This window comes from Panthera leo, chromosome C2 (assembly GCF_018350215.1).
Source record: "Panthera leo isolate Ple1 chromosome C2, P.leo_Ple1_pat1.1, whole genome shotgun sequence".
In the NCBI taxonomy this organism is placed as follows: Eukaryota; Metazoa; Chordata; class Mammalia; order Carnivora; family Felidae; genus Panthera; species Panthera leo.
The window spans coordinates 84,686,821-84,695,931 of record NC_056687.1 but is presented as its reverse complement, the minus strand read 5'-3'; positions in this window follow the sequence as shown (position 1 = coordinate 84,695,931).

Sequence of the window (9,111 nt, the reverse complement as noted above, 5' to 3'; positions counted from 1 at the left end):
TTTAAGTTTTCTGTTATTTGGAACATAAAAAGACCTAATTGATACAGGCTGCTGTTTTAGGTTTTATACACCCATTTTTCTTTCTTGGGACTGATCTCCGTGTCTTCAAGATGTTATTTTGCCATTCCTTCTCCAGTACTGTTTTAAGTATTATGTAAGGACCTAGATAAATGTCTAAGTGCTCACTGCTCATTCACCCCCACTATACAATTGTTACCAATGCCCTTGCCATTCTTCTTCACCAACAACTTTCTCTTCTCACTAGAACTAAGCCATCAGATATACAGGTATGTCTACATCCTGGTAAAAGAGAGCTGATTTAATGAAGTCCATATCTTTATAAGAAACTGCCTTTCCAAAGGTTTGATGAATGCATTAGCTCCCTCTCGGAACCCTCTGTGCACTTTTATTCTGGCTGCTCTAGGATTTTAGGTGTATTTCAAAAGAATTTAGATATTCTTCACCTTTTGGTTCTTTCATGCAATATCTTTTTATATTTTGTCTTGTCACAGTAGAGAAAGATGAAGATGCAGAGGAAACCTCGGTGGATGTCCAACAGAAGTCAGACGGCCCCTTGCAGGGGCCTCAGGGGCGGCTGAATAGATGAGCCCACCAAAGAAAAACCCTGGGCTGTCAATCCATCTGCGCAAGAAGTAGCAACTGTGGGGTTCTGTGCTGTGAAGACAGAAAGCAAAATAACCCACACTCTTTTTTTTCCCCCTTCACTCAAGGAGATGAGAGCATATGAATTAAATGAAATAGTCAGTAGTAGAAACTGAATCCAGGAAGTTCGCAGGGTAGAAAGGAAAAATTCAAATAGAATTTCAAACGGTTTTTTCCACAGCCTAGAGAATATAGATGGAAGAGCCTTTACTAAAAACCTCCTAATTACTTCATGGGCCAAAGTGGGATTTAAACAACTAAGGACTACAGAATATTTTCATTAATCTCTTGTTTCCAAGGGAAAGGCATCAAGCGTTCATCTAGAGAAATGTTATCACCAAACTTATGTGTTTGTCTATTTATTTAGTTGTTGCTGTCTGCTTTATCACTTATATAATGTTAACATTCTTTTAAAATGGGCAGATGGACCTCATTCAAGTTCTGACAGTAACTCTTTGTTATTGGTACAAATGGCTTCAGAGGTATTTAATTACCATTAGTAGTCATCCATTTGCTCCTAGCTGGTGACATTTGGAATAGTAAACAGGCAGCATTCTTTGTGTCCAGTGAGTTCATAGAAAGTTAAACCTACTTTTGACAACAGACTCAAGCTTAGCTACCATTAACCCCTCTTCAGTTACTGGATGATGTGTTTGAACACTATGAATGATTAATGAAGGCTAAATAGTCCACTTTCTATCTTAAAACCTTTTTGTTAACTGCCAGAGAGCTGAGTGACTGGCAAGGTGAGTTCAGCTCAAGCAAGTATTCATGCAGTCTGTTGCTTGCACGCTGAACGCACGCGCGCGCACGCACACACACACATTAATTTGTCAGCTATTCATTTTCAAGAGATTTAATAAGTTAGAGACTCTCATCTTGATGCCTTTTCCCTTTCACAGACCAACACTGGGGACCATGATTTTTGCCAGCTTAGCATTAGAAAGCAAATTTTGCTCATATATCTAAGTGCATGATTGTTTCCTCTCAAGAAAACCAAGACAAAATGTTGTCAACTGGTAGCAACCCATTACAAAGCTCTTAAAAGTAGCTATGAATTTTCTTGCAGTAAATTCTAGGATCATTCTTAGGGAAAGGGTAATATATCATCCACGAAGTTGAGAAAACCACATAAGGTCATGGATGTAAGAGGCATCCTACAGTTAACTCCTCTAGAGTCATCGTTTGCAAAAGACATTATACAAGAGACCAGCCAAAGCTGGGAGGCAGAAGAAGGAAGACATTAAGAATGCAGTGCAAGGCACTGAAAAGGTAAAGATACCAGTTGACTCCAAGGAAGGGAAGCATAGAGAACAAGGAAGCAGGTTTGTAAGGTGATAACACAGCATGGGAACATGGTCTAAACATACATTTACATGCATACCTTTAAGTACATTTTCTCAGATTTCTTTGGCTATGCCTTAAATTTTCTCTTCTTCACCTTTATAACTTTACAGAATTTAGGGCATTACTGATACCTGATGTAAACCTGATTGCCCAAACAACCCAGAACTTGAGATGCATAGCACATATCACAAATACATCTTTTTGACAGCCTTTGCTGAAAACAAGCAAAAAAGCCTCTGCTATTTCTTATTTGATGGTCTACTGAGCATGTAGCCCTTTAATAGTTTCCAAATGAAGCGCCTTGAGATACTTTAGATTAATTCTAAAAATTAATTAAAATTAAATTAAAATTAATTAATATCACTTATTTTTATGATGTGTTTTACCCATCACTTTTATCAATTATGTATAGATATAGCCTGGGCATTTCTTCCTACAGAGAGGAATGTGAGATCTGAGCTAGTGTTTTCTAGAGAGAATTCATGGATCCACCTCGTTAATTTGTTGCATCAACAAACATTTTATTGTCACTTATTACTTGGAAGACAATGTACTAGGCACTAGGGATATAGAGATATTTAATGTCTAGCCTTTGCTCACAAGTATCTGTCTATTTGGAAAGACAGACAAATAAGGGTAACAGCAATACAAAGCATGCCATGGGAAGGGCACAGGAGGAAGCTTTTAAGCCAGGCTGGAGTAGGTTTAGAGAAGGCTTTCCAGAGAAAGCAATATTAAGCTGCTCATGCAGTATGACCCACCCCCACCTGTGGGTCACAATTTCTAGGACTCCCAGGGCTATACCCGCTTACCTAAGAATCAGCCTTTCCTGGAGGACCTGGAGGCCCCTGTTCTGCAGCTGACATGGGAATGGGTTGTCAGAGGAAACCAGGATGCACAGGATTCAAAGACACCCTATTTTGATGCCAGGTTATCTTTAAATACCAAGGGTGACAGTAGTGGAAGCCAGTGATAGCTGCATGACTCCGATAAACCAAATGCAAGAGAAAAAGAGAGGAAGGGAGGGAGAGAGAGAGAGACAAAAAAAATAGAGAAGTAGAAAATATCCATCTGGAAGGAGTGAAGGGAAAAGGAAAACTACAGCATCCAGATGATCTAAAACATAAATCTTGAGCAAACCTTGCAGATGTTAATAGTGCTTGACACAGCTCAGGGCATGCAGACAGTGTCCAGGAATGGCACATTGTAAATGTGTGGTCGGTTAGAAAGAGGATTTTGCAGAACCAGCAAATCATAGAAATTCTGATGAAGGCATGATTAGCCTTCAGTGTGGGAATCTTCGCCCCAAGTGGATTTGTGGCTGACTAGGACAGCTCATCAGGTAAGCCGGCGGGAAGGAATTTCCTGGGGCCAATCCTCCTAAACATGGCCCCACACCATTGCTAAAAGGGATGTCCACATACTACTCAGACCCCATCCTGGTCTCCAGGCAGCTCTTCCCAGGTCATCCTATCCAGGAAGTCCCACCTTTGTTCACAACCACCCAGGCCACACAAGGCAGCACCCTCTGGCTTCCTACTACATCCCTGAGCTGAGAGGAGCAGGTCATTTTACTTCTGGCTTCTCCCAGGATCATTCAGCCAAAGGACCGGCCACAAAGCTGCTGGTTGTGGTTTATCAAGTTTTGGGGTGGGTCAGGGGTGGCAAGGGGGGAAGAGCAAACAGCTCCAGGCCTTTCCCTGACAGCCACTAATTGGAGATGAAGACAGGAGGGAAAGGGACAAGATAGGCTGAGTCTGTGAAATGAGGAGGGGGTGTGGCCACCCAGAAAGCAAAAATGGCACCCCTGTCCCAGCATACTGATGGCCTCTAATTGGACAATTTTGCTTTGGACAGAGACCTTTGTCTCAATGGCTTCTCTTATTAGCAGCTTCAATGTTATTTCTTAAAATAACTGATGATCTCACCAGAAAGAAGAAATCCCTTCCAAATCAAAGAAGGCTTAAATTTGGATACAAAGTTTTGCCCAACACTATTAACTTTACTTTGGGGCCAGATTATGAATAGGAAAACATTCTGGCAGGAGCAAGAGAGTAGGTTATAACTAAAAGGGTCAACACACAGAAATCTTGCAAGTGAGGCTGGGGGTAGCTCGGGAAAGAAAGATCCCCCTGGGTAGGTCCCCAAGGAACAGCCTGGGCTGGGTAGGACATTCAGCTCTGTAGGCACAGAGCCTGATCAGTGCCTACATGAATGGGGTCAGCAGCCCTCAGTCAACCCTTCTTTCCATCTCAGTAGCTGTGTGACTTTCAGAAAATTATTTGTCCTTTCTGTGCCTCAATTTCTACACCTGCAAAATGGGCAAAGGAAGAAAATATCTACCTCCTAGGGTTGTGTGAATTAACGGAGACAAACTGCTTCATGTGTTAGTGCAGGAGGTCTGGTGTAAGTGTTCAGGAAGTATAGTAATCATGTCTCCAATCCTTAGAACCCTCCCATGACACCAGTACTGTTACCTCCAACAAATAAATGAGGAATCTTAGAGTGAGAAGGTCTGGATAAATTACCTAAGGTCCCAGAGCTAAACAAGGGCAGAGCCCGGATTTCCACTCATGTGTAAGTGGCTATGTCTTTATTCTTTTATTCTTTTCCATTAATTCCATGCTGCACTCACTGTTCATTTGTTTTTTTGGTCAGTCTTCTTGCTTTGTTTATATGTCAATGTGTTTATATCTATATATACTCTTATTTCCCAGAAATTCAGCTTTGCTCCAAAACCATAAGGACCTACAGCACCAGGGAGCTCTAACATTTATCTTTTTTTTTTTTTTTTTTTTTTTTTGTTCTGTGAACATGCCCAGAGCGCCTCCAGAGCAGCGCAAGGGAATACCCACTTTACTTAAAAGAGCTGCAATAACCTGGACAAGTCCTGCCAAGTATCAGGGACCCACAGGACTGGTTTTAAAGGAACCAATTCCACATAATGGTAATTTTATTTACTCTATGATCTGGGCAATGCACACAGACCATGGAATGTGCAGGCAGGAGGAAGGGATGGCAAGATATGTTTGTGGCTTGGCCAATTTTTACTCCTTTCTGCAAGATTGGACCCATTCCACAAAGCTGCTACCTTCTGTGAAGAGAAATAAAGGACGAAAGAGAATACATTCATCAGAACCTCCCTAAAACAAAGGGCTCCCTTTGCCCTAAGTGCCTTAAGCTTCTCAGAGGAAGGTGTCATTGGAGGTGAAACATGCAGCTGGCATCAAGACTTTGGCGAGGGCATTCACTGTAAACATGCTCCTCATTTTCTGTCCGACCGTCCTTTACTTGTTTCCTCACATGCCTTGGACAATTTCAGCTTGCCTATAAACTCTCTCAGGCAGCAGCATTTTGTTTTGTTTCTAATTCAATCTCAGCATTGTTGAAAGGACATGAAATTTGTATCTGGGGACACATTTGGGCTGCAAAGCTGAAAGTAGCCTAAGCAAAAAGGAAAATGCATTATTTCACATAACAGGAAGGCTAGAACTAGAACAGTCTCGGCTGGTAAATTCAGCTATTTAAATGCACAATCATAGACCCAGGTATTTCCATCTTTTCTCCCTCTTAATGTCGATAGGTCAATTACATCCCTCTTGGTTGCAGGTGACAACAGTAAGAGTGTCATTCTTCTGTGGGTCTATTTTTAAGAGTAAGAGGGATCTTCCCAGAAGCTCCAGAGCAGACAACCCCTTCTGTTTCATCATCCAAGCTTGGGTCACTGTCAACCCATAAATCGATCACAGGCAAGAGGTCACTAGACTAGTCAAAATTGACTGCCTGGGGCTTGTAGGAAGGCCAGGTGCCTCCGAAACACAAAGGTGCTGGATACCTTTGTCCTGAGAACAAAGAAGAATGGTGACGGATGTGGACTAGGACACCAGCAGTGTCCACCATGATATGTGCTGTCATACAGATCTGGGTTCGAATCCAGGCTCACTATTTACAAATGTAGGCAATTTCACCTCGTGACATTTTCGTATCCTCACTTCTAAAATAGAGTGAAAAATACCTACCACAAGGATGGCTGGTGAAGATTAGACAAGTTCATGTTTGTGAAACGACAGCACAGAGCATGCCATGTAATAGTTACTTAATGCCTGTTGGTTTCTTGTTTTTCCTTTTTGTGTCCCTTTAGGTAAGCTTTCAGTATACATGTTTCCATTAGAAGTAAAGGACATTCTCTTGTCTCTTCATGTCTCGGTGGTCTGGCACTCATTCTCTGGCCTCTTGTGATTTCTGCTTTCACAATACCATAAGTAATGCTTTAAGAATGTGATTACTACTTGTTATTAATGCTGCTATTGGGATAATTGATAAATGGGTAGTATAAAACGATATTTGCCCAAAGTTCCTATCTGTTGTCATATTTGACCCTCATGATGTGGTCAATTGGGGATGCTCCAATTAAAGGTAATGAACCAATTTATTCCCTTGTAATTTGTTATGTTTAATAAGTAAGAGCCATCCGTGCACTTTGTCCAGTGAATATACGCAAACATTAATCTTGATCAATTGCCAGCAAGCGTTTAATGAGGCCTTTGTTGGAGTGGTTTAAGATGCTCCTTTGCTTTATTTACCATTTGTGGAGAACCTTAAGAAAAGAAAATTCACATATTTTGTCACCAGATAGGTTTCCTGTTGCCCTGAGAAAGAGACAGGTATTCTGTTTGCATAACAGAACACAAAAAGGGCTAATGAGGATGCATTGATTTAGATTACTATTAAAAGACATTTATTTTTAAAAATTGAAGACAATCTCTAATATGTATGAGTTACAACTGCTCTTAGGTAAATGCTACAGAAAATATTTATTCAGCATTACAGCAGGGCTGATGGTCTCCTTTTAACTTTACTATTTCTAAACGGTTTTTTATATACAAAGAAAAAGTTCATTAGTTCTTAGTCAATCATTTATTGAGCACCTACATGTGCAACACTGTGCTACAAGAAGCAGATGACACAGAAGTCAAGGAGGACCTGGCCCCGGTTCATGAGTGTGACAGTCCAGTGAGAGAGACGTACAAACAATCAGCTTGAACGATGCAGGGCAGCCATGTGGAGTGAAGGGGAACTGGAATGATTTCTGGCACAGTCACGTGTAATTGGTGGCCTTGGGCAAACTCCTCTCTTCCATGAGCCCCAGTTCCCCTCATTTGTAAAATGAGCAGTTTGAACTGGAGAATGTCTAAAGATGGTCAAATTCTAAAAAAAATCTATGGTTTTCAAAGTGTTCCAAAAATCACTAAAAGCTGTAGTAGTCCACAGAGTTTTGCTAGGATGGGCTAGACCTGAAGCTGGGTTTTGAAGGATGGAGATGGGAGTGTTTGGAGGGAATCTGAGAGAGGGGAGGAGAACACCTTCAGGCAGCAGGGACTGAAAGGAACAAGCAGTGATTCTGGGGTCATGAGTGTTATCCTAGCTAGAGGAAGGAGTGTGTTGGACCATAAGAAATCCAACTGGACAATAAGCACAGAGCCAGACACGTGGCTGCATGAGTCAACCTTGACGTTGGCACAGAGGAGGCATCAAACTTTTATTTCCTTTTTTATTTGATCCATTTCCTTTCTCTTCTTTCTCTCAGACCTCTTCCTTATCTATTTCCTTCTCTAATCTTGGTATTTTTCCTACTCCTCTCCTTGTCTTCTTCTCCATGCTTCCTTCCTTCTGTTGTAATAGTGTTTATAGTTTACAAAGCACTTTTCCTTACATGAAACTATTTAATCAGAAAATAATGCAGGAGTGCCTGGGTCGCTCAGTCAGTTAAGGGTCCAGCTTCGGCTCAGTTCATGATCTTGTAGTTTGTGAGTTCGAGCCCAGCATCACGCTCTGTGCTGACAGCTCAGAGCCTGGAGCCTACTTTGGATTCTGTGTCTCCCTCTCTCTATGCCCCTGCCTTGCTTGTGCTCTATCTCTCTCTCAAAAATAAATACACATTAAAAAAATTTTAAAGAGGGGCACCTGGTGGTGGGTTAAGCGTCCCGGTGGGTGGTGGGTTAGGCGTCCAAGTTCGGCTCAGGTCATGATCTCACAGTTCCTGAGTTTGAGCCCCATCTTGGGCTCTGTGCTAACAGCTCAGAGCCTGTGGAGCCTGCTTCGGATTCTGTGTCCCTCTCCCCCTGTCTTCCCCTCCCTAGCTTGCACTCTGTTTCTGTCTCTCTCTCAAAAATAAATAAACATTAATTTTTTTTAATTTAAAAAAAATAATGCATACCATCCTCAGACTTCTTGGGATTAGACTCTGGCTAGAGAACCTGGGTTTGAATCCCTGGTTACACCGCTTACTGGCTGTATGTATGGCCTCAGACAAACTCCTTAACTCCCCACACTTTTACGTCCCCATATGCAAAATGAGGGTACTAATGATCCTCACCTCACAGAGTCGTGGTAAGAATTAAATAAATAAATAAAGCACTTAGAACAGTGTAGGGAACCTGGTGGTTTCTATGTGTGTGTCAACTCTTATTTGGGAAAGACCTATCAAGTCATTTTCTGTTCTGCTTATGTAGGTCATAGCGTGCATGTTTTTCTAAGTTTTTGTGCCCCACATCCACAGTGTGGACCTACTGACAGCTTTTACTTGAACAAGTTGGAGCACCATCCGAATTATCATTTAAATGTGCCAACTAAAATTTCAAGAACATTTTAGGTCTTCTGAGCAAGGCCATGGCCTGAAGTTGCAGCCATTTTAATTAGCTTCATCCTCTCTCTACCTCACAATCCAGAAATCTCTAATTGCAGCATGGCAGCCTCCTGCTCCCTGTCACCGATCTGACTTTACCTGCTACTATTTAAATTTCATGAATCATTCTCCTTCTGTTTGATCTCCTGAAGCCTCTGAAACTAAATGAATAATTACCCAGATGCAATTGTCACCGTTTATAAAAGATGCTGTAAAAAGATTTCTTTTCCTTTTTCTATGAACCTTTTTTTCCCCAGTTGTCTCCAATTTGCAGCATGAAGAAAATGTCAGCTATTCCTCCAACGAACAGAAGACATTCTTAGAATCAAGAAGCCTGACATCCAGTAAGCAAGCACTTTCTTCTTCCAAAGGTAGTGGGAGTGAGTCATGGCCACCCCTTCTGGGGATTAACTTTA